The following is a 26870-nucleotide window of genomic DNA, read 5'->3' as shown; positions in this document are numbered from 1 at the left end:
AGACCGTGGCCTCCCTGGATTAGTGACCCTGCACCCAGGGAAGCCAGGGACAAGAGGCATGGTCCAGCTGGCCGCCTCCTGCAGCCCCACCCTCACCCACAGGCTGGTCATCTCCCTGAGCAAATCCCAGGGGCAGAAGAGGCCTCACGCCTCACTGGCAGCCCATCCCACAGTCAGACTCCCAAGCTCAGCACATCAGAAGGCTGGAGAGGTGGCCCAAGACAAAGAGCGCCCTTCCGCCGGCACGGATGGACCGTGGATCCCTCCCTGCGCATGCCCTGCGGGGCTGCAGCCCCTGGACCACCCTTCATGTTCCCAGTCTGCTCCTCGCCTGGAATTAAAGCCTGACGCTCACACCTGCTCCCCAGAGTCAGGGAGGGAGAGCTCAGAGAATGGGTTTCGAAATAAGACAAATGTGCTATTAATGAAAAGCCCTACCGCTTCCTAGCTCTGTGATTTAGGGAGAGTTATTGCACCTCTCTGCACCTCAGATTACTTGTCTGAATCATTTAATCTTAATAAAAAGCTGCATGTTACTGACGTCTGGAACGCAGCCAAGACGGCTGAAGCTGCAGCAGCCAAACTGACACCATGAGGTGACAGGCGTGAGGACGAAGGAAGCAGACAGGAGAACCCCGGAGCCAGGAGGACGCGGCCCCGCAGTGCACCAGCTCTCTGCTCTCCGTCTCTGACTTGCAGCTGAACACGGAAACCACCTCATTTCCTTATGCCAGTGTTACGGGGCCTTCCTCGCAGCTGGACACTTTCCTTACTGGCATAGTAAGAGCCATCCTTCAAGACAGTCATGAGACTTAGAAATAATCTGTGTAGACCAATTATGTCATTGACAAGTATTTTATCATAAATTTTAGTATTTTTACTAAAGTTAACAAGTAAAATTCTGGTGGTGGTCATTGATGACCTCCAGTAAGAACAGCAGTTTCACTACTAGTAAGTCATGGCCCACAGTCAGCATTTGCTGGTGGTATTTCTTCCCAAACAGCTACAAAGTCCCCCAAAACCTGAGTGGATACACTTACCGGGGGCAACCTGCACCCCGAGAAATGATGGGAGTAGAATGGAAAAGTTAATGATCTTACCAAATTACCTAAGAAACCATATGGGACACTTAGGTACAGGTCTCAGAGGAAACATGTATGTATCACATAGTAATCATACAGTACAGTTCTATATTCATAAATTAAATATAAAATTAAGCTTATCAGCTAATAGGCATATCTTGTCTCTGAAATGCAATAAAAAGAAGTAAATCCAGAAAAAAAAAGTGCCCTGAAAATGGAGATGAAATTACTTCTGTACAATCCTTTAAAAAACTCATAAAAGACTATAAATTTATGTTGTTATTGTGACATCTGCTAATATATTAAACTCTGGAAAGTCTGCAAATGTCAGAAACCTTAACAAGCTAAAACAATAACGTTATGAATACGAGAACAGGGGCGAGGAGGGGATTCGGCGAGGCCTGTGAGAGGACCCGTTCTCCCATCTTTCATAGTCAGAAGTCAGTAACGTCTAAAATTAAAACACAGACTTAAAAATGTAATAACTCCAATCATTTCCTGAATGTTTCACAATATTTTTCTTAGCCTTAGAACAGTATTTTAGGGTATTAAGGAATGTTTTTGGCTCTCACTTCTGTTCTCATCTATGTTACTTGATTGTTTTCATAAAGTGCATAATTTATATAAGAACAGTAAAGTCATTAACATTTTTAAATGGGAAATTAATGATCCTGCCTCAGTGTGGGTTCCCCAGAGGAGCGGAGCCGGTAGGAGGTGCGCGCAGCACGAGAGGTCTGGGCTCTATGACGTCAGGCTGGTGACGCAGGAGAGCCGATGGCGCGCCTCACCCCGGCAGGCAGAGGGCGGGTCCTCCCCGCCTCCTCCCCTGCTGCTGAGGCCCCAGCGGATGGGACGGGGCCGCGCGCTCCGGAGGGCCGCCCGCTTTGCTGCGTCCGCGACTCCAGCGCTGACCTCACCCGGAGCCGCCGTCCCGGGCACACGCCCACGTGGTCCCGGGGCCGCTCCCGACGCCGACCCCTGGGCGCGCGCCCAGCCCCGGGCAGGGGACACACTCCGCCCCGCACTCAGCCCACCCCAGCAGCGGGAGGCCCCTCGGGGGCAGCCCCCGGCCCCGCGGGGGACGCGAAGCCCTCCGCTCACTTTCGGAACCAGAAGCGTCGCATCACGGTCCTCCCGAGGGTGCCTTCCTGGGTGCTGCCCGGGCGTCTGCCTTCGGAGCTGCCGGGACCCCCCGACTCTGCGGCGCGGCCGGGCTGCCCGCCGGAGCAGAGGTGAGTCCACGCGCTTCCTCTGCAGACCCCTGAGTGCTCCCCTGCCTGCACCACCATCGCCAAAACTGACCGGCTGCCGACCTCGGCACTGGGGCACCGATGACCTGCCCTCACCCGCCCCGTGTCCCGCTCCTCTCGGGCCCTGCGCACGGGCCGCGCGGCTGCTGCCCAGGGTGCCACGCGGGCCTGTTCGGCCCCAGTTCTTCCATCATTAACGTCATCCTCCCGCAGAGAGACCAACTCAACGGCCGCTCCCCTCGGGATCCCCGGCTTTCCCGATCAGATGACCTCCCCCGCCGTCGGACCTCTTACCTGGACACCCTCATGCCTTGGGCACCGGGCAGGGTCCAGTTTGTTTTGTTGTCCCCAGCATCTCCACAGTTCCTGAACTTGCTAGGTAATCCTATCTTGATTTGCTGAATTCACTTCTCATGGGAATTTTATTCTGGTATATTAGCATCTATATAAAATATCTAATGTCTGAGCTCTCATTTTGATCACCTGATCTTAGACATAGCATTTACCAGTTTATTTTTAAGGTAAATACAAATACCTGTCAATACAATTCATAAGTATGAGAAAAAAAATCAATTGGATTTAGCATAACAACCTTCAGCTCCTCAAAATCCCTTAATAAAGCAATATCTGTAAAATCCAAGGATAATGTGCAATTCATTTTTACTCTAACAAAAGCACGAAGGGCCTGGTTTGGGGATGTGGGCAAGGTTGTGATGAGCATCTGGGCATCTGCTTTGTGCACAGCCCTCAGACTACGGACACAGAACAGAAATCTCCTGCCCTGTGAAGAGGACACGCCTCTGCAGGAGGCTCTGGAGATGCGTCCTCTTCGACCCTCTCCCCCCTCAGTGCTGAGCGGGAGGGGCGGTAATTACAGCCGCATCAGTCACAGGGACCTCAAGCTGCAGCACAACCTTCTCTGGCTGGAGTTAATTAGAACACTGACATTTCCCAGACTGTCAGCTAAATGAACAGTTAGGAAGCTGTGCATATACATCCAATGGGTAAGTACAGGCTGTCAGCCTCCTCCATAAAATACACCCGGCCCTTTCTGGTCTGTCACTGAGTCCTACCACTAAGTGACTCAAAGCAAAGCCCACAGGCCCCAAGAAGGGCCCAGCCCTCACTTTAGGATGCGGTCCACGGGCCGCCTCACCCGTGTAACGCTCAGCCGTGCTTTGGGACAGCCATAATCCTGACAATCCAATGAAAATGTACTCTAATTTTCATTAACATGCACACTCTAAACACAACGACCATAGGGCACTAACTGCCAAGTTGCTAGATTAATATTCTTTCCTTTCTTTTAGAATCTCATCACTGGAAGTTACTGAGCTGTTTGACATCCTGCTAGCTGCACCGTGAGGAGCGCGCAAAGAGCTTACATACGGAGACACGAACGCGGAGTTTAAGAATTCTAGCCCACATTTCCATACTAGCTTCTTTTCCTACCTCCACACTTCCCTTAATTTTCAGCCTCTCACAGCAAAACAGTTGAAAGAGAATTTTTCATGGCAAATGAGAACTAGTTAATAAAAGAAAGAAATGCTTTCTGCTATAGAAGAAAAAATTAAACCTATTTAAGTTCACAAAGTCACTAGCAGGGCCCAGATAACTCCACGTGTTTTGCTATAAATAAGAACTGATCGCTGGGACTCATAACTGCAACTTTAACACCCAGTGTTTGCCAGCAAATGGTCCATGTGGCCTGAGTCACGACCCACAGGCCCTGAGCAGGCGCCCACGGTGCACACATGGAGCATGGGGCCAGGTCACCGTGCCCGCCTCATGCCGTGCAGGGAACCGGCAGTTCCCATGGCCAGGATCCTCCCAGACCCGACTCTGCTTGGTGATCTAACTGGCCCTCCACCAGGCCACTGCTCCCACACCCATAAGGCGATGGGCCATTCCTGTCAGTGTCACTGTATGAAGAACTCCGTCCAGCACGCCGCCAGAGGCAGAGACGGAGAAGCGCTTGCTCGTGCAGACCACCCAGGAGCAGACGTGATTCCAGCGCCCCACCTGCCACCGTGAGAATAAAGCTTGGTATAAACCCCTTTACCCTCAACGTTCTATTGTCCTCATTCGGTCTCAGGGATCCAGTGAACTTGCCTGAGGACAGTCCCCCCAGACGAAGCCATCTGGCCGCAGGCAGGCACAAGGAGTGGGACAGCCCACAAGCAAGCACAAGGGAGGTGGTGTGGGAGGCGGAGCACAGGCCCAGATCTGAGTGGGATTCATGCAGGATGGGGACGTGGTCAGGCGGGAGGATGGGAAAAACCAAATGGGTTTCAGAAGTGCTGCATTAAAGTTCCATGGGGACTTTGCTGTGGAACTTCCCAAAGCGTCCCATCCTTATAAATGTTGGGGATGTGTACCATTCAGTGCTCCCGAACTTACTCGACTTTGGGATCCTTTGTTGTGGGGTATCTCTGGGTACAAGTATGCCCTGGGAGCATGTTAGGAAACAGGGCCCCCTGCCCACCGGCTATGTCAGGGTGTGCCCACCTTGAAGCCTTCACCATATCTTCAGATTCTACAACTCCTTACCCACTGTTCTGTAAGCTTCTGAGACCACATCTTACACTCTGATGGCTCTCACAACACCCTGCTGAGCCTTGCAGCCCACGTGATCAGTAAAAAGACCTCCTGTGCTCAAGCCGAAGGCAGCGAGGCATCCCCATCCACGTGCAGGCATGTGAAACGCCCAGGTGCCATCAGAGCCACCTGCACCTCTGCTTCTCAGCAGCTCCAGCAACGGCTGCTGGTGGTGGCCCTGCGATGTCACCCGCTTTGATTTGCTCCAGTTCTTAGCCCTCATCTTATTTCTCTTGGGGGCCAGCTAGTTTCTCCTGACTTGATCTGGGAGCCAGTCCTAGTGCATTTGTATCAGATTAAGGTAGGATTTACTTTTCTGTCAGAGATAAAAGCTCAAGCCTCCAAACCTCACACCTGCAGGTGTTCTGTCCTCAATTTCCCATAAGCTCTTTCAGCTGAAACCCATCATTCAACAACCTCTGTGCAAAAAGAAGTCTTTGGGACTTCAGTTAGATTTAAAGGACTGAGAATTCGTATCTTCTCCCTCCTGTGACCTCTCCTCCAGAAAGTTCAAGGCCAAAGAGGTATAAATCCTGAGAGGCAAATGGGAAAGAGGGATATCAGCAGACAAGCAATTTCAACTGACATTGACAGGCAGGTAGCATGGAGAAGGGTGGTTTAACGGGGAAGCAGCCACAGAATGAAGCATTTGCAGAGGACGCCGGAAGAACAAAGTCCACTCTCCCTACAGACACCTGGCAAAGGCCAAGACTCAAACGGGACACTCCTACACCAAAGCTTAGGTGACAACCAGGGACTTGGCTGGAAACCCAAACCTCCCCACCATACCCCAAAGTAGCAATTTGATATTGACTATTGACTAGGAGCCCAGATGCTCACTTTCTGTAGAATCTGAAGGGGAATAGCCCAAATTGAGTGTAGTGTGTACAAGGTGGGGTGAGGGCTTTGCAGGGCTACACTGGAGAACCGACAGTCTGTAAATAAGATGGCTACATACCCAGAACTTACCCATCTTACCCCCCAGGTAGATGACTACCTGTTCCCTCTGGAAAAATGAATAGGTTCAGGGGGAAAATAAAATCTCTACCTCTTGATATTGAGCATCTCCCAGGGTAATCACCAACCATGAACATTCAGTCTCTCATGATGGGGTAACCCCCGCTCCCCATGATGCTTGTGGGCTGTCCCACTCCTTGTGTCCACCTGGGGCCAGCCAGCTTCGTCTGGGGGGACTTTCCTCAGGCAAGTTCACTCTGGATTCCTGAGACCGAAGAAGGACAATAGAACGTTGAGGGTAAAGGGGTTTATACCAAGCTTTATACACAGAGAACTCCCAGTACACTACCAGGTAGGTAGGTAGTGGATAGGTAGGTAGACAGATGATGGATGGGTGGGTGGACGGATGGATGGATGGATGGATAACAAGTATATACATATATAGATGGTGGACAGAGATGATGGATGGATGAAGACATGGCACACTAGACTTTAAGATAAGTCTCTAACAAAAAAAAAACAGAAAAAAATGAAAAGCATAAGGATGGAAACGCAATGTAGAGGAACAGAAGAAAACCTCAAAAGTATCTTAATGTCTTCAGTGTTATAACTCAGTATTTCATGTGTAAAACAATGTTGGAACACTTAAGATCAGGAAAAGAAACTTAGAAACTTAAAAAGGACAGCAAAACATGAAAACTAAGTAAGTGGTTGAAAGCTAAAATTGAAGAAATTGCTCAGAAAGTAGGACAAAAAGCCAAAAAGATGGAATTATGTGAGAACATATTAGAAGCTTAAGCAAGTAATCTAGGAGAGCCTTCCACCCAACCAACCAGAAGATATCTAAAAACACACGGAGAGAAATCATGAGAAAGTTATGGAAAATAAATTGCAGAAAGTTCCCATATTCCAAAAATATAAACCAAAAGAATGGGCCAGATGAATGCCCACACAAGATTAAGAAGAGTCTACAATGAAATTAATCAGCTTAATTGATTAGTAATTGATATCAGAGCATCAGAGATAAAAAAATCTTCAAAGAATTCCAGAGAAAATGGGACAGGTGGAGTAGGCACCCCTGCTGTATCCAAAAGAATGAGAATCAGAATGAGACAGGATTTCTTAGATTCACAATGAGATCATACTTTTTAAAAGTAAATGCATAATTAAAAATTCTAAAAGAATTCTACCCAAGCTACCAACCCAGGTAGCAAGCTAGACATTTTGAGATGTGGAAGAAGGCAGAGGGCAGCCCGTGACGGGGCATTTGTCCGGGCGCTGCTGGAGAGGATGACCCAGGACATCCAGGGACTGAATCGAGGAGCTCCAGCAAATCTCTGCAGTCAGAGGGTGGCGCACAGAAGCCCAGGATGACATACAACAGCCCCAAAGACAGTCAGCTGGAGAGATCGGAAGGCCTGGGACTGTCGCTGGGGAGAGAAGTAAGGGGTGTCTGTTCAGAAAATCAAACAAGGGGGAAGTGATACAAATGTTCATATCAGGGGGAAAAGTCTCTAACAGAATATAATCATGGTACAGTACTTGGCCCTACAAAGAACCATATTTGTACAGATGAATAATATAGTAAATCATATGATAAAGCATCTGGAAAAAATAAGGATGTTCATTTGAAAAACTGCAAGTAGAAAAAAATGATGCATTAACTGGAGATTTAAAAAAACACATGTAATCATAGTGCACTTCTTAGTTCTACAAAGAACAATATTTATATGGTTTAATGATATAAACACTAATTGCGATTTAACTACAAATAGTGACATAATAATGTTGGAAGGAAAGGAGCTAGGGAGGGGCAGGTAACCAGAGCTGAATTCGTACACGTAAGAACCTACTTGGGGCAACGTAAGAACCCCCCTCAGCACCAGGGGATCCGCGGGAAAAGCAGGGGTCGCCTCTTCTGGGAGCAGAGCCCAGGCGGGGTGCTGGGGCCAGTGAGCAAGTCCCACAGCCACGTGTGATTCCCAACCTGGGGACTGAACATTAGATCGTAAGAGAGAGAAGCCCACAGGGGTCAGCGTGCCTCCGGGACCCAGGCCGCCTTCTGCAGAGCCCGTCAAGGCCCCACCTTTGTATGATGCTATTCGATATTCGTAACAGTCCTTGTGAGTTAGATTCTATCCTATTTACAGAAAAGGCAAGTGAGTCCAGAATGCAGGAGTGCCGTGTCCAGGCTTCTGTAACAGAGCCACCTAACCCCCGGCCGGGCCTCGCCACTGCCTGGGGAGGTTGGCACATGTAATCGCTGCACAGGATCCCGAGTCACGGGCTAGGCGTTGTTTAGCTTTTTCAGAAAACAGGTGCTAAGAAAATTTCTTACATTCCTATTGTTAGATTGACTGTATTTCATGCCACTAGGCCTTCACCCATTTCCCAGAAATAGGGTCCTTCAAAATTTGCCCTCTGGAACTTCCCACTTTTGCGAGCCCACGCTCCAAACCACAGCCAGTGGGGAAGGGGAAAGAGTCTGCCCCACACAGGCCCGCTGCCCACCCTCCTGCCCCAGGGGCCCCCCGCCTTCCTTCCTTGTCCTCAGATGTGGCCACCTCTGCCCACAGGCGCGTGCCTACCTCCCCCTTCCTGGGCCTCCACTCATCTCACCAATACTCAAAGGGGTAACACAGCTCAGCACACGTCTCATGCCCCCAAATGCCGTCGTCTCTGTCCAGCACTGACAAATGGACGCCCTTGCTCCAGTACAAAGGTACAATAAATCCCCTCCAGGCACGGCCACCTTGCACTTTGGCCTCTCTGTGCTCAGAAGACACCATTTCCCATTTGGTAAAAAAAAAAAAAAGTAAACACAGACGAGCACCGGTGGTCAGCAGGGACTTGGCATCCTCTGTGGGGACACAAGGCCTAACAGAGGCCACAGCACGCAATCAATGGCAGCCAGGGCCTGCAGCTGCGTTCCGTGGCTCTAGTACACTTGAGTGGCTGCACTGGAAAACGCTCATTCCATGGGGATTAATGAGCAATTTTCTGTCAGAGCCAGGAGCACTCATGAAGGAAAAAATGACAAAAGGAACTCAATTCCCAAAGGATCTGATTTAACAATTCTTTCTGCATATTGAGAAGGAAACTTGAGAATATCATCACCTGCCAAGAAGAACACTCTGATTTATTTTCTCCCAAAATACGAAAAGCCAATCAAAGACCCACCACAGCAAGCTGGCTGTCCAGGCTCCAGATGACCGGGTCCGGCTAACCACATGGCAAGCGGGACATTCTGCGAGGGGCTGCGTGCAGCTGGCCTCGCTCAGGTGTGTCATACACACAAGAGCCTGCAGCACAGCCAGCTTGGCTTCATTTAAATCAGTCGCGGCCACTTAATATGCACCGTTTGAATATCATTGCCTAAATGACCTGCATAGGTATTCCCTTAAAAAGCATAAAGATTCACGAGAGTCAGTTCTGAGAAATATAATTATGGGCATGAACAATATGTCATACTAAAACCAAAATGAAGTTTCACTCTATAAAACTGTTCACAGCAAAGATCCGTAGTTGTGTTTATAATTAAATGCTATTACTTGAAACAATTACCTTCAAAATATTCTTCCCCCTTTCCAACACCCACATATTTACCAAACATAGTAGAATGAACCAAAACACTTAAATTTTGATTGTATTAAATAGCAACCTGGCCCAAACTCCACATGCCTTCAATGCAGACCTTCAGTTCACACTACAGGAAAATGCAAAACTTTGGCTGAAGAGTAGTTTTCTACTTGAATGGTAATATTCCTTTTCTACAAACAGTTATATCCTAAGACATACCTATGAAAGTGGAAAAACGGAAAAAACAAAGATTGATGGTGGAACCCAAGCCTGAAGGAGAAATAGGCAAAGGACAGGGGACATGCCCCTGAGCAACGGGACCTCGCGGGAAGACCTCCCCTCCTCCAGGAGTCAAGAAAGAGGAGACAGGTGTTCATCATTAGATGGACCAAACTGTTTTAAGACTAAATGATTCCAGCACTAGTGAGGAGGCAGGCAGATGAACGCAGTCAGAGTGCGGCCTTGGGAAGCGGCCCCACAAAACCCCTGCACTGACACGCCACAGCCTCGACCTGGCCATCTCACCCGGTGGCATCTGCCTGTCCGCCAAAGCCCAACATAAGGAGCCATGCACATATGGATATGTGTCTGTATGTCTATATCCAGACATAGAGATACGGGTGTAGACACCAAATGTGGAGCTGTTTATGAGAAAAAAGTAAAAATAAAAACCTAAAAACACCCTGAATGCTGAATAAATTATACTATATCCATACTATACTCATTAGTATATATTTGGCTGTAGAATAGAAATGAGTTGTCTCACAAAACAGGAAGTGGCACGGCACTGTGGATTCAGGGCAAGGGGCCTCGGGGCCAAGAACCCGCAGGAGCACCCTGTGTCCCACGACCCCATGACCCGTCAACACCAGACCCCAGGGAGGAACATCTGGGGCAGACCCTGACCTCCTCCCAGGCTGTGCTCACTCGGGCAACCTTTCCCTCGTTGACTTTAGCGAAGAAGCCCTGGGCGCCCACCACGTGTACCCGAAGGCCAGCTGAGCCTCGGTCTAGCGCCTCTGCCAGACAGGCCACCCTGGGCCTCAGTGACCAGCAGCCCCCACTGGCTCCGTCCGGGCTGAGTGTCGCCAGGGTTTCTCGCTTCCTTGTTTTTCTGTCTTTACTAACCACCCTCGTCAAACATCCCAGTGGCTGGGGAGCTCATACTGGGACATGTGGAGAGAGAAGGCACTGCCTGAGGAGCCTCCAGAGACATCATTTAACCCTCAGAGCCACTAGAAATGCGGAGTCACTGGCTCCCGCTGGCGTGTCCCGGTCGCAGTGAGCCACCCGGGAAGGCCGGTTGACCTGGCCCAGGTCCCTCACGGGAGCCCCTCAGACGCTGGGGTGCCCTCTGTCCCCGTGCTGGGGGGTCAGTCGGGGCGGGCGGAGGCCTGTGGGTCCAGCTGGCCGACAGGCCGCCATGCCAGCTGCTCCACGAGCTCCGCTGTTTGCCTCATTACTTTCCCTCTCCTGACTTCGTCTGTATGGAAAGAAAGCAATTCCCAGGGCGGGGGTGGGCGCAGGAAAACACCCCAACACTCACCTTGGGATAAAGCAGAGCCCTACAAATAAATCCTGCCCCAAATTCTCTGTGTGCCCTGGACACCCCTCACAGGCAGGGCCCGCGGGGGCTAAGCAGTAGCACCCTGCTTTCCTGTGGTCAGTCATCCGAAGTGCCTTGCAGTCCCCATCATTTAGCCTTTCACGATATATCATGAAATGTGTAGCATTTTTATGCCCATTTCACAGAGAAAGATAAGGAGGTTGACTCTCCCAGCTTCATAAGGCAGGAAGAGGTGGCGACAAGGCCAGAACTCACTCGGGCGCCGGTGCTGGGCTCCAGCACTCATGCCCTCAAGCCTGCCTCTCACAGCCCCACCCGTCCCAGGCCTCAGTGGGCGCTGCCCGGCCAACAGAGAAGACACAGCTGCTGCCCAGCAAGCCCTGGTCGGCATGTCCCAAGGTCATCTGCAAAGTGAGCAACCGCCAGGCATGTGTGTTCTACAGCCAGTGACCACAGCAGCCAAATAAACACAGCACCCAGTGAGTTCCTGACTGGCTGGCACATCCTAGCCTGGGAGACAGAGACCAGCGGTCAGCCTGGGACAGGGATGCGCATCGGCACGAGACTCCTGCTTGCCCGCACCACCCGTGCTCGCCAACCCCTGCCGGAAAACACGGTCTTTCTCGGAGGACCTCCAGGTGAGCCGCAGGTCCTTGGCCGGCAGAGGGAGCCGACTTCCGTGGTGACCTCGCCGAGCCCGGCCGGGCTCCGACTCAGCAGCCACATCGTTCTTGCAAACACCAAGGTTTGTCAATCATTTCTTCGAAAATGCATGATAGGAAGTGGAATTTCCTAATCACACATGAACTTAGCATATTAGCAACCTGATTTCTCCCCTTTTGGCAACCCACTTTGCTTTAATTGTAGGAACGGTGGTGAAATGCTTCCTCAGGATGCCTGCTGGCTGTCATGAGCCGGCGGGGCCCCAGGCGCCCTGCAGCTAATCAGGATTCCAGGTGCAGGTGGGCTGGGGGAACCTGAGTGGGGGTGGCGAGGGGCTCCGCGCTCTACCACCCACCGCACCCAGCTCCACAGCCGCCGTGTGATTGGACATGAGGAACTGTGCTATTTTAAGACATTTTTCATTCCTACAGAGGAGAAAATAAAATTCCTTTCAGGTGCAGCAAGGACCCCAAATCTGTCCCCTTGCTTTAGTCCGATCTCAGGTAAAGGAAAGCCGAGGAGAAGAGCCCCTGGGGAGGCCTCCAGCCGGCGTGCAGGGGCAGCAGGGAGGGCCGGCTGAGAAACTCGCTGCCACCACCCCTCCAGTAAACCAGAGCCATTGGCCTGAACCTACAGCAACCGCAATGAATGACCACTGTACATGACAAGGACGCTAACAGCGTCGGAATTCAGCCTTACAATGTGTTCTTTAACATCCTGAGAATTTCAACTCCACTGTTAAAAATCCTTCACAGCCCTGGTAACGCGGATGAGCACAGAAGCCAAGAGAAAGAAAATCCTGTGGGGGAGAATAATTGTCTATTTCCTCCTTAAAATCAAAGGGCAGAGCCAAAGCTCTCAGCAAACACAGAATGTGCGGACTCCGGCAGCAGCGTGCAGACAAGGGGCCACATATTTGCTGGACCCGACGAACTTGCCCAGCGAAAAGCCCTCGCCGGCGCGTGGCTCACCAGGCCTCCACAGCTGCGGGGCATCCTTAGCCCTGCTTTCAGATGAGAGAAGCTGACCAAAAGGTTTGCTTAGAACCTGTCTCAGGAGCTGGGAGACCAGGATTCAGAGCCAGGAAGAGCCCCCATGGGGACTTTATCCCAAGGGACATGCTGGCACTGGGACCCCGGCTGATGGCGAGGGCACATGGAGGTGGATGCCAGCTCCCAGGTGCCCCCTGACACTGGGGAAAAGCCCTCTGGACACAGACACGGACGTGCGGCTGGGATCACCTGAAGAGGCGGGTCTGAAGGGTGACAGACCTGACAGCATCCCCTCCCAGATGATGTTGGGACCTGGGTCGCACGGGGGCATGTGGGGAGCTGCTTACCTGGCCCCATCCTCCAGGCAGCCTGGAAACCACTACTATTCTTGACGGAAGGTGCAAAATTATGTTGACAGTGTAATGGCAACAGTGCCAAGAAGGTCACCATTTTCCCAGGTGGACAGCACTCACCGCTTCTCTCGTCTAACAGACGCCAGAGGCGTTTTCTTACCTGCTTTCCTTCTGCGGCTCCACCGTCCCTGCGAGGACCCGTGTGGTTGCCACAACTCAGCAGAACCAGGCAGGCCAGGAGAAAGCTTGGCATCAGGACAGGGCGGGCGGAGGAGGCAGGTAGGGCAGGAGCACAGCAGGCCTCTGAAGCCTCAGGCACCAGGAGCGCCTGTCCACGGGCGGGATGGGTGCTGGGAGTTGCTGACACCGCCCCAAACCACACTGCTTGTGTGAGATAAGACGAGACGTGTCCCTGGGTTCCCCTAAGGTGAGTAAGGCCCAGGGAATCGGGTACTGGGTCCTGACCCCTGACCACAGGGACCACAGGTGAGCACACATAAGGCTTATTTAGTGGTGAATGAGGTTGACATAGTATATTAAAAACAAGTTTTTAAAGTCCAAGGGACAGCTTCCTTATTTTCTAGCCATTGGGTGGTGTGCGAGCTCCCATTGCTGCATAGCAAAGACCACGGGGAAGCCACGTACACGACCACCTGTGGTTCTCTGGCAGCTCCTGTGGGCCAGGGGCCTGTTTTAGCTGGGCCCTCTGCTCAGGGCCTTAGGAGGCTGAAGCCAGGCTTCCACCGGCAGGGTCTTCACCTAATGGCCACCTCGGGACAGTCCCACCTCCAAGCTCCCTCGGGTTGATGAAAGAATTCACGTCCTTGCGGCTGTATGATGAGTCCTGACCCCGCGGCTGTGAACCGGGAACGGTCCCATTTCCTGGAGGTGGCTCTTGGGTCCCGGCCCACGGCTCCTGCACGGGCAATTCACAGGCAGAGTCCTGTAGAGTAAGGCCACCGTGCAGTGAGACACGGCTCCTCAGACGTGACCTAGTCCCCGAAGTGGCTGGCTCACCGTGCACACAGGTGCCTCCCACACACACAGGGAGGGGCCGCACAGGTGTGCCCACTGGGGCGTGGATTGCCGAGCCGCCTACGATTCCATCCACCTGAGAGGCGAGCTGTTTGCCGCAGAAAGTGCCTTCCCCGTTGGCAGCTTCCTTCCCACAGCTGGACTCTTCTCACCCTTATAGGAAAATACATATATTTAGCAGTTACCTCTTTCAAGTCAGAGTTTGGAGGAGCAGGCCTTTATATTTATGAGCAATGCTTCTGTAAGCATAAAAGTTGTTTTTCATGCAGAAGTATTTTGATTTCTTTAAATGGGAATTCAATACCATTTTGCCGAGAGAGAGACCTGTCCTTCAAATGGATGTGGGGTTCTTTGCTAAAAACCCCACCTGGCTCTAGGGATTGATGTCATAACAGCCATCCCTTGTTTGAAAAAAAGAGAACAATAGGAAATTTGGAATGGTGCAACATTTAGGCAAACAGAATTTTTGTTCCTATTGATGTTGTCAAACTTAAAAAAATAACCTAGGCAGAAACCGAAGAATAAATAGCAGAGATCAAAGAGTAATCAGAGGCCCCGCAGCCCGCCCGCCTGCTGATGTAGCTGTGTAGGCCTCCCCCGGAGCTTAACTCTGCAGAGCCCGGAGTCCCCACCCTGTTCAGGCAGAGCTTCCAGGGGGAAAGAAAAACAGCTTAGGGGACAAGCTGTTGGGGATCAGTGACTCCCACTCAGCCTGAGAATGGTCAGCTCTCAGTTCAGGTTTCTTTGTGCACAAACAACCCATCCCATCATTTTAGGGAAAGAAAAACAGCACAGGGGGAGGCACCCCCCATGGAACCAGGCACCCTCACGCCCCCACCTCCCCACCCCCCCCAACCAGCAGGTCCCGGGGGGGGGGGCCACGCTCTCTAACTGGAACGCAGCCGCCCTACTCTGCCCAAACCTACTGACTGGATTTGCTCCCAACTCCTTATTTTTTACCATCAAATTAAATTCACTGGTTGGGTACTGACAGGCCACAGATCAATAGTAGACTGAAATCCCTAAAATATTCATGTGCCAGTTATCTCCCGGGACTAGCGTTCCTGAGGGTAGATTAGATGGCCGGCCGGGATGTCTGAAGATGGGTTTGCTTCAGAACCTGGATTTTTCCCCTCCTTGCTTCACGATTTCCTCACACATTAGCTGTGTTCATAATACCCAATCAGAAGACGAGGAGGTTAGAATTTGGAGACTAGGGGATCTTAACCTACTGGATTTACACATAAGGACAATAAAGAAAGGGGCTGTGTGCCAATCCTGAGCTTTGTTCTAATCAAGTATTCAGATTTAAACAAATAAACTCGAGCAATAATTGTACCAAACAATTCCTCAGGAAAGGTATGTAGCAGTTGTCCCCACACCCCTGCCATGTCCTGGAGACAGGTGGACAGGATTCACAGCTCTGTGCCCCCCGACAGCAAGCAGACGGGAGTCCTGGGCCGCCATCTGCACTCGAGGTCGACGGCGCTGATGCGTGCTGAGTGGGGGTCCCACCGGCCACGGGAACCAAGACCCACAGGTGGGGGGCCGTGTAAAGGCAAGGAGGCCCGGGCGTCCTCTCCCCGTGTGGTCTCCATGGGGCGCACGGCGCAGCTTGTCTGGGTCGTGAGTGTTTCTCACGTGGGCATGTGCACGTTCCCTCCCTTCACTCATCAGTGTCTTCATTCTAATTTTTGGAAGAACTAATTTTTTAAGCCACCTCTAGTGACCCTTTGTTTTTTATTTTAATTTTGCTTTTATATTTATCAGGTTCTCCCTTACGCTTTATTTGAAATCATTCAAGTGTTCATTTTCTACTTCCCTTAACCAAATAGGTTATTTGAAAGTCATTTCTTCATATGTATATTTAAGGCTTTGAGCCTCCCTTAGCTATTTTGCTGCTTAGTACATTCACTGTTGTTCAATGCATATTTCAACTTTATTTTTTAAATATAAATATTTGGAATTATTTTCACAATAAAAATTCCATAAATTAGCCATATTCAATGGAAAAAGAATGAATGAATAAAAAATTAAGAATGTAGAAAAAAGAAACTATTTTGCCACTTGGAAGTGACCATTTGTTACTGTTAATTATCTTTCATGAATGTACTTCATGTGTCCTTAGGCACACACATGTGCACACATGTGTAATTTATGTAAATGCAATCATGTCATGAATACTATAATTATTTAACAAATGTAAGTGTGTTTTCCGTGTGTGGTATGGGGAGCATCAACAGTTTTTCTTTTCTTTTTATCTATAGTTATACAATTATCAGCAAAGATAGTCACTATTATATAATTTCTTCAGATTCACTGAGAATTCCTTTGTGGCCCAATTACAAATATATTTTTTTTAATCTTCAATTTGTCAATGAACGTGTACATTCTCTAGTTGCTTGCGTATGTGTGTACATCAAATGAAGATTAATTGTATCATTTAAATCCATTACTTCACTTTTTGTCAACATCTATCAGTTCCTGAGAGATACTTGGTAATCATTCCCACTCTGATTGTGGATTTTTCAGTTTCTACCTGTAATTCTTTTGTCTTTCATCATATATTTTCTAAGACCATAAAGTTAGGTGTACAAGCTTGTACAGTAATTGTAGTAAGTTACTGATATATTGTTTCTTTTATGATCCATTTTATCTATAATTTTCCCTAAAAATGCATTTCCATATTAAATAACTATATTAATTTTGTCTCCATAAATATTGTCCTGGTATTTTTGCATAATATTCATCTATATGTATTTAATCATTGTGTTTTAAGCATGTCTCATAAATTGCATATAACAGATCTTCTCAATATCAGGTCTCTGTCTTTTAGACAAAATGTTAAGTAAATTTTATGTTTCCAGTTACTGTGATATTGCTGTATTTCTTTCACATTATCCTGTTTCCCATTTACTGTTCTAAAATGTATTTGCTTTCTCCTTTTCTGTCTTTTGTTCTATGAATCACTGTCTTTCAATCTCCATTATTCCTGTACTTGCATGGAAGTTGATAGCCCATTCTGTTACGTTAGGGATTACCTTTGCATTTTCTAACTTGCATACCTTTTGCATTTTTTTAACAAAATATAAAGGTGGTGAAACTTCATACATTCCCTCTAAATAAGAGAAAAACTCAAGTCCATTATTTTCCTGTAAAATCCCTACCCAAAATTCCATGTTACTATTGTCTAGTACACTCAATACATACTTTAAAATTTTGAAAAAGTATCTATTACAATTTCCTGCCCAAATCATCAACCTACCTACTTAATCCCTATTGCTTCTTTCTGACAATTTTTCCCAACTAAGTTTGGTTTTCTTCTTTCTGAAATACATCCTTTAACGGTCCTTTCAGCAAGGACCTTCTGTGTATCTGAAAATGCCTTTAAGTTGCATCACTTTGAAACTAGTTCAGTATGTGCAGCATTTTAAATTGTTCTGTGTTCTCAGTTCTTTGAAGATATTGATACATTGCCTTCCATCACCTGTTGTTGATAATGAGGGAATAGCTTAGTTTTTACTCCTTTGTAGGTTATCTGGTGTTCCCTGTCTCTCGCTCTGATATTTTAAGATTCTTTGTCCTTAATATTGTAACAGTGTTCTTTGTACATTTGTCTTTATTTATCTGACTAAAGATTCAGAATGTGTGAAGACATCTAGGCCAGTGTTCATATCAGTTTGCTGGAACACTGCTCACACCCACAGGTGGCTTTTCTGCAAATTGGGGATGGGGTGAAATTCCAGTACTTTACTGCTGCACCCCTTTTCCTTGTACTACCTCAGGGTGGGGGCAGAGGGCAGGCACAGCGGGGCTCGGCGCTCACTGCGTGAGAGGGTCCACTCCTTTACTTGGCCGCACATTCTAAAATTTATGAGTGAGATTGAATATTTGGTTGCTTCCAGTGAATATTTTTGCAATTTTGGGTTTTACTTTTATATATTTCACTTGGTGTTGGGACAGGAATTCTAAGATTTATCTTCCTTCCATCATCTTCAACTTGAATTCCCTGTGTTACTTTTATAGTTTAACAAAAGATGTATCTTTCCTGTCTCCAACTCCTCTAGTAAGATGCTCTTGGGAAGAGATGCCACAACCCAGTAGCTTTGAATCTTTCCCCGCCAACCCTAGTACAGAACCCTAAATGGATTAGACACTTGGCAAGTGTGGTTACCCAGCTGGACAGCGTTCCTAGGAATGGAAGTACCTGTAAATGGGTTGGCAATGGGTGAAGTTGAGGACTAAGGCCATCACCTGGCCACCTTTGCACCTGACCACGTAGAGGAGAAGCAGTGCCCAGGAAGAAGAGGATGGAAGCCCCCGCCCCTTTCCTCCGGCACCGTCTGCCAGGGAACCAAGCTGCAGGTCAGCTCCTGTCATGCACATCCCTTCCCCACACAGAGGAAAAGCAGCTCAGCTTGATCTATGCTACTTAACTGACTAACCCAACAGGGACCTGTGGCTCCTAGTCAAGCTGTGCTGGGTTAGAAGTGAGTCACGGTGTGTCTGGGCTGATACAGTCAGAAGACCAGTCAAGGGTGCAAGTATTTTGATCAAAAATAGAGGACAAATCACCCAGAACATTGCTAAGATAAATAAAAGTTCATAGTAGTTTCAGTTCTTTATGGGGGCAATGCACACACACACACAGGCAAATGCACACATATACACCAGATGCTCCAGGAAAACTGACTATGGCAAGAGCTCCATGATTCAGAAATTAACTGGAATAATTCATGCTGTTACATTGCACACATGATGACCCAGGTAGTGCTCTCTGGCCGCCCGCCTTCTCTCTGTGCTGAGGGCAGAGGGGTTCCCTAGCTCAGGCCGAAGGGCACGGCAGTGATTCAGCACTGTGCCCATCAGTGGGCCTGTTCCATTAGACCACGACCAAATTTATCTTTCTGTTAGACAGTTTTATCAGGATATGTGCTTATTTAGGAGCCAGGAAGTCTGAGGTCTTCATCCTATCTCCGGGCATAGTTTCCTTATCAGAAAATGGGGTCTTTGGCTAGGAGACTCCTCTGGCCCCCCAACCCTGGTGCTAACACCTGACAATCTGCTGATTTGCCCCATGGATGACACCAGACCAGTAAGTTCTCATGTCCATGCTCACAGCACAGAGATGGACACCCCCTCACCATCCCCGTGTCGCCCATGGATATCTCATGATTGCCACAATAACTGCCACAATCCCATCTTGTCCTAACGGAGCACACATTTAAAACACATCCTCCTAGTGACAACAATGTGTCACTTCCTTCACTTACTCAACAAATATTTTATGACAAACATAAGTCACAATGTCCCAAGCAGTGCTGCAAGAACTACAAGAAGTCCAGAGGTGACCTGACTTGCCCTCCCCTGAAGCAGGGTGTCCACGTGGCTGGCCTGCTCTGGACTCATGACCAGAGGTACTGCCATTCGCTCCCAAAGTGTCTCGATTGGGACAGTAGGTTAGAGGCTCACCTGACCTTGAAGGAACTCACAGTCCAGAACAGGAGGCAAGGACATGCGACGACAATCCTAACACGAGGCCTGTGGCATGAAAGGCTGTGCGAGAAGGGAGCCGGTGCCAGCGCTCATAGCGGGCAGGGCCATCGCCAGCTGGTGCAAAGGAAGTCCTTGGGGTGTGGCAGGCAGGCACTGAGCACATCTAGAGCCCAAGGAAGGGGGCGAGTGGCAGTTGAGTGTGGGGGCTCATGAGTTCTAGCGTTTGGCTTAAGTCACACAAGGGACTTGCAGCAGGAGGGGGGCACGGGACACTCTCCACTCAGTCAGAGACCAGGGTCGAGCCAATGCACCCCAGGCCAGCAGTGCATATCGGGAGTCACACCACCCGCTGACCTTCCCTTTCCGTGGCAATAACTTGGGGACACTGAGGTTGCCTGGCATCTCTCAGAGAGCTGTCGCCAGGCACTGATGAAAACAAAGTGGAATGCAGGCGGCCGCGACAGAAGTTCCGCGGGGCCAGCAGCTCTGGGCCACCTGCTGCCTGCAGGTGGGTGGGCAGGCAGGGCAAAAGCGGTCTTGCAGAAAAGCAAGTTGGGTCTATGTCTTTGGGTGCTGTATAAACTGTCCATAGAACCAGTATTTCCAGAAACCTGACATACTATAGGTACTAAATATAAATATGATTGAACACAGTCATTGTAATATGTCAATTAAATGGTGTTTCAGACCAGCCAGCCTGAGAGCTGAGGATACGTGGCTCAGAAAGGCGGCAGAGGCGGTGCAGTGCATGACCTCCTAGGTGGGGTTTTGCTCAGCATGCTGGGCGCAGTGGACCCTCAGGGGCCTAGAGTCACAGCGCCTTGGGAGGCTTTTTCCTTTTCAGGGGAGAATGACTCCATCATTCTGAGTCTCCACCTTAGAGTTCTGACACTTCAATTTTTGCAACATTCATCTTAGACTCAAAGTGTGGCACAGCATCAACTATGTGTGTGATTACCATGAATTGCAATTAACTTTGTTTTGAAAACTTCCGGCACCCCTTGGGATAATGCAAGGCATGGTGAGGTGTAGGAATCCTTTCTCAAGCCCCTCCGCTGGTTCTCCCAAAGGTGTAATGGGCATGAGAATGCAGCTGACGTGGTCTCAGCACCCAGATCCCGGAGAAGCACTCTGAGGCACTGCCAGCCTATGAGAGCCCGTGTGCGTGCACTGTAAGCTGACAGAGGCTGGGTGCACAGGAGCCCACGTCAGGGCCCCCAAGATGCAGGGAGGGGTACAGAGATACCAGCTCAAGGTGGGAGGCAGGAAGGCACCCGATGAAGGGGCGACAATTCCAGCCTCGGGGTGTAAGGCTGGCAGCTCCCAGGCTTCACCAAAGGATCGCATTGCTTGGCCCTGAACCAAACAATCTCACTAAACACAAAGAGGAGGAGCAGCTCGTGTCCAGCTGAATAAATAATCATCGAGCATCTTTGACATGCCAGACGCTGCCTCGGGTACTGGGGTGGAGAGAGTTACAGGGAAATGCGAAGATAAATAAGTCATAATCCTTATCCTAAAGGAGCCCTCCACTGCACACATGTATAATTCAAGGCAGACGTGCTAAGCCTTAAAAGGGAAGAAATGTTTATCCTGGCTGGGATACATCAGGGAGAAGAAGGCATTTCATCTGCATCTTGAAGACAGAGGAGGATTTCAGCTGGCGGAAGAGTGGGAGCGGAGAGGCTGTACGGACCCAGAGAACAGCACTGCAAAGGCGTGGACGGGCAGCAGGGTGGGCCCAGGACAGCAAGCAAGCCGGGGAGTGGGTGCAGGCACGGGTGCCACAAGGGAGGACCGCAGGGCAGGCTTGCCTCTGACTCCTGCCACTGCCACACACACACATGTGCACACCACACAGTGCTCCCTCTCCTGCACACTCACATATGTACACACACACAGGCACGCAGTGCTCACACACATGTACACACTCAGTTGTGCCTATACTGGCATGTGCACACATGTGTTATATGCACACTCATGCACATGCACACATAAGCTCACAATGGGGATATACACACTCTCACGCACTTGTGTGCCTGCCCTTGCACTCCCTCCCACTGTGGGGGGAGCCCAGCATCCCGAGGAGCCAGGCGTGCAGCCCAGCCTTGTGAGTACAGCCCACAGCTCAGGGTTGAGAAAGCAAATGCTCTCCCTGCATAATAAGGAAGTGCTTCCCCGAGTGGCGTTCAGATGGCAGTGTTGGGTGGCCTTGGGCAGGGATTACTCCTCAGAGGGCAAGACATGCCTGCCTCTGTAGAAAAGACCCAGCGGGAGAGTATCAACACCCCTCCACAAAGCTCTTCCCCCCAGCGAGGCCCTCAGAACACCCCCCAACGCAGCTGAAACCAGGACCCAGGAGCATGGCACACGGCAGAGGCTCTGACGGGCACAGAGGGGACGTGGGATGAGGGCTCCAGGAGAGGAGCACAGGCCAAGATGGGGCCCTCGGAGTCCAGGCTGTGAGGCTCTGGGCCAGGTGACCCCCAAGGGCTGAGGCCCGATGCCCCCCGACTCCTCCCCCTCTCCCGTGTGGGCTCCATGAGGTACGGACCTGCCCTGGAGGGGCTCAGCACTGCAGCTGCCGGCCCCACAAAGCCCTGGACACACCCATGGAACCACAGCCATGCAGGAAATGCATGCCACTCCCCCCACCCCACGCCGCACACAGAGCAGACCCTGGGGGTGCAGGTGTACTTGGCCATCCACTCAAGAGCAGACACACTAACTGCCAAAATGCAGGTGAATGCAGACACTAGATAATGAAAGAAAAAAGAAATGTGACACAGGAAAAATATAAGCCAATCTCATGTTCAAATGCCAAAGACCAAATAAAATGTTGTCAAACTAAGCACAGAACATATTAAAAATATCACACAAGGTTTATACCAATGACACAGGCATGGTTCCACTCAAAAATTGTTATTATAATTGGCCACATTAATACAGTAGAGGAGAAAAAATGTGTAATCATCTAATAAAGGCAGAACAAATTGTTCAATAAAATTCAAAACCCGTTAGGGATTTAAAATAACAAAAACCTCAGTGATTAAAAAGCAGGTGAAAGAGACATTCCTACAGGGAGAAGGAGAACACAGGGGACCCAGACCAGACGCCACATTTAACGGGGAACCCCAAAGCCAGGGAGAAGACAGCCGTGCGTGCAGAGGTTTCTCTCATACAGGATCAGCCTCATGTCGGAGGGTCTAGCCCCTCAACAACAAAAGAAATGAAAAGATCATTGAATTGAAGGTAATTAAACTGTCATTACACATAGGGAATGATTATGATTACAGGAAAATGAAAAGACTTTCCAGATGACACATTAGAACTAACGGAAGAGCTCGGCAAGTTCACCAGGACGATCGATTCCACAGCAACAGACAGAAAACTGCAGTTTTTACGAGAGCCAACTACTTCTCAATCACTGTTTGGAACACAAAGGACCCAGAAGCCAGCTTGAAGAGGGTCCCATTGGCTGAATTCGGGATAATTTGAACAACAAAATGAATAACGAGAGAGTGGACTGTAATTCTTTGGAGTGAATCTATTCTGATGCTAAAATTATTTGGGAGTGGGGAAGGAGGTCTTCAAGAGAGAAGAAATACACCCGTGAACAAGAAGAAAACAATGGAAACAGAAAGTCCCTATTTTGACTCCTGCACAGTAATAATTCAAAAAGGTTTGGCAATAGAGGCTACAACCACTGGGTGAAGGACTCTGGGAAGAATGGGATATTCGGTCTCAAACGGCTTTTTAATTGCAAAGCAGAAAAGACACCTTTACAGAGGAGAAACCTGACAAATACACCTCAACCAAATGGTGGAGCTTCACACCCCAGGAACGGGTTGCTGACACCACGTGCTCCCCATGGGACATGGAAGGAGCACATCACCTGTGCAGGGCCCCTATCAAAGACGTGACGGCAAGCCAGATATTCAGCAGAGTCTTGGAACAGCCGGGCTGGGGAAGACTAAGGTCACGTGACAGCTCAGGGCAAAGTGTGGTCCCTGACGGGCTCCTGAGTCAGACAGCGGGACCATGGCGAGTACTACAGTCGGGCGCTGCGGCAGTTGGGCATGGACTGCGTATTGGATAACACGGCTGTACTGGCGTTAAATTTCCTGAGTGTGATAATTACGCTGTGTTCATGTTTTCCTCAGCTAATATAAGCTGAACTGAAGTGGCATGATGTTGGCAAAAGTGTATATATATATATATATATATATATATATATATATATGCACATATGTATACACAGACAGAGCCAGTGTGACCAGATGCCAACAACTGGTGAACCTGAGTGAGGGGTGGGTGAGTGTCCGTTGTGCTATTCTAGCAGATTGCCTGCAGCTTTTAAGTTTCTCTAAAAGTAGGAAATGAAAAGATGCTATTTAAATAGCAAAAGAGATGAGATCAGTCGTAAGAAATGTAATACAAATTTCAAGGCCATTATGGAGCAAATTATACAGCCTTATTGAAAAACCTAAGAGTAAACATAAATATAAATATAAATATATATTGATAAAGATGCCCCTTGACCAAACTCCAGCCAGGCCTCAGCCTTGAGCAAATGCAGAGCTTCTAGCAGCTCGAGACCATGACCTAGGGTGACCCCACCCACTTGACAGGCCTGCGAGACACGGCAGAAGAGCCACCAGGGTGCAGCCACGCCAGGGTCTCTGCAGGCGGGGGGGCAGGCGCCTGGCTTCGTGAGCACCACTCTGCAAACCCCAAGGGGCCTCCCGTGGACCCTGCCTTTCCAGCTTGTCTGATTTTTATGCCCCTGACTCCACCGGCCCTGCTCACCGCCCACCCCCACCCATTCTCCCTTTAGAACACCCGTCACCTCTGTGCAAACGGATGTTGAGTTCAGTTCGTGCTGAGCTCTGTGCCTGCTGCAGTCCTGTGCCACAGACTGAAGTCTGTCCCTCCCGCCTTAACCGGCAGCTGGCCTTGCTCATCTCTGACAATGTGCACTTATGTGTAAGGCACAGTATAAGAGGGGACACTGCATGCATTTCTAAATCAGTAAGTTCATTGCAATTCCTATCAAGATCCTATGGAACCTTTCATAGAACATGATGAGTTAATCCTAAAATTTATATAGAGGATTAAGGAGCCAGGAATCACCAAGAATATGTATACATGGAAAGAAGGGAAGGCAGGGGGAGGAGGTGGGCAGGAGGGAGGGTGCAGCGTGCAGGACAGCAGAGTGCAGCAGAAAGCCTCTTCGCCAAAGCTGTGGGGCTGGGGTGGGAGCCGTCAGGACACCCACGGCCCAGAGCTGCACACGTAACCTGTGTGGGAGACACCGAAGGACTTGGTAAGGATGGAAGTAACATAAAGGTCAGGGGAAATGGTGGGCCACTCAATAAATACGGCCAAGTAACTGCTCATGCATTGAGGAAAAAAGAGAAATTTGGACGCTACTTTATACCCTACACAAAAACAAATCCCAGATGTACCAATGACCTCCAAGTGAAAAGCAACATAGTACACACGTGTGATGAAAATACAGGAGAACTTCACATGGTCCAGGGGTAAAAAAGGATCTCTTATAAAAAGATGTGAACAATACAAACCAGAGAGAAAGAGAGTGATGTGTCTAACGGCATCCAAGTGGAGAACTGTGCAATCTAAGGCAAACGGAGAGACAGTGTGTAAAGGGGGACAAGACATCTGTGACCCCAGACCCAGCTGAAGAGCGGCATCTGGACTTCAAAAAGCGCCTGACAAGAAACCTGAACAGCACAATGGGAAACTGAGCAAAATCTGGGGCGGGCAGAAAAGGGGGAAAACTCCGTTACCAATTTGGAAAAACAAATTAAAACCACCACGTGAAGTGCTGAGCTCTGGCCAGACCCAGCGGTGGCGAGCGTGGGTCACGGTCGGTGCGGCGGTAAATGACCCCGAGCCAGAGCTCCCGGGGCCCTTGCTGTTTCCCTCCCCTGCTGCCTGGCCGCCTGCTCTGGGTCGTCTCATGGGGAGACCCAGCCGAGGAGGGACGCTGGGATGGGCAGCTCTCAGCACTGATGGCACACGCGGTCCTCCTGAGGCCTGGACCCCTGGGCATCCCATTCACCCTGCTTAGGGCAAGCCACACGCCCAGCCTGACAGCACCAGCCAGGAAGCTGGCCAGTCGCCTGGAGGAGGGTGGGGAGTTGGAGTCAGTCACCCACCCGCCATACCGGAGGGACAGCAGTCTTACACACGTGGCGGTTTACACACTCTCTCTGGGACAGAGAATCTGGCGTCCCTTCATTAGGCTCAGCTTATTCCGCCCCCAGCCAGCCCTGATGCCCTGCACAATCGTCCCTGAGCTCCGACCGCCCGCAGGGGCACTCAGAAGCTCAGCAAACACCCACGAGCTGCAGGACAGGTCAATGAACCCTGTTTATACCCCGGGATAGAGTTAGACAGGGCGATATAACTGTAACTGCGGTTAAGCACAGCGATACTCGGCAGCATGCGGGAAACACGGCAGAAAACCTGGCGTGGAAGGAAGGTTGTAGCAGATGAACGTGCCCCGTGTCAGGCACTTTAGTGACAGGCCAAACCCAGACTAACTACACAAGTGGAGTTTTCAGTGCTTCCCCGTAAAGAAGAGCCTCCGGGGAGCACAAGGACAGACGCCAGGGGGTAAAGCGAGGACAGAGCTCTGCCTCCCAGGCCCGGGGAGCCGGTGGCGGAGGCCGGAAGGGGTGGCGGAGGCCGGAGGGGCTGCCAGAGCCCAGCAGCCCCAGAAGAAACTGAACCGGAGGCAGAAAGAAAGGATGTGCCCACGAGGGTGCGGCAGGCCGCGCAAGGCTTGCTGATGCTTCCCAGCCTGGTGGCTGGCGGTTTCTCCCTGTGGGGAAGGAGGGAGGGGGTGAAGGGTGCCAGGAAGAGTGAAGGAGCTGTCAGACCAGGCGGCTCCCCGGCAAGGCGACTGCCAGGACCAGCCAAACGCCACAAGTCGGTGCAGAGGGACTTGAGTGCTTCCTCTAAGGCAACTCCGGCCTTTTTGATCATTCTTGCCTTAAGCTGCCCCGGCCCACCAGCCCTCCCACTGTCACCTCAATCCTGAGAGCCAGGGTGAATGTCGGGTACAAGCTTCCAGAGCATGGGTCAGCATCAAGCACCTGGTGACTGAAATGTTGGTTCTTGGGGGTCTTTCCTGTAGCACCGGCAGCTGTGCCAGAGAGAGGGGACAAGGTCCAGGGGCCACGAGGGAGGCCCTTGTCCTCAGAGGTAGAGGGAAGGGCCTGGAAGGGTGCAGACAAGCTGAGGTTGCATGACCCACAGAAGCTCAGCTC

General features: G+C 50.1%; 1 long non-coding RNA gene across 1 annotated transcript; it reads left to right on the top strand.

The window, feature by feature from the left end:
• The first annotated feature begins 1631 nt into the window (after positions 1-1631).
• LOC118973940 (uncharacterized) lies at positions 1632-4383 on the top strand. Its single transcript, XR_005063486.2, has 3 exons — positions 1632-2314; positions 2546-2711; positions 3643-4383. It is a non-coding gene; the product is annotated as an uncharacterized lncRNA (long non-coding RNA).
• Positions 4384-26870: the final 22487 nt, after the last annotated feature.

This window comes from Manis javanica, chromosome 1, assembly GCF_040802235.1.
Source record: "Manis javanica isolate MJ-LG chromosome 1, MJ_LKY, whole genome shotgun sequence".
Taxonomy (NCBI): Eukaryota; Metazoa; Chordata; class Mammalia; order Pholidota; family Manidae; genus Manis; species Manis javanica.
The sequence above is the reverse complement of the archived record's forward strand: the minus strand, read 5'-3'. Positions and strand labels throughout refer to the sequence as shown.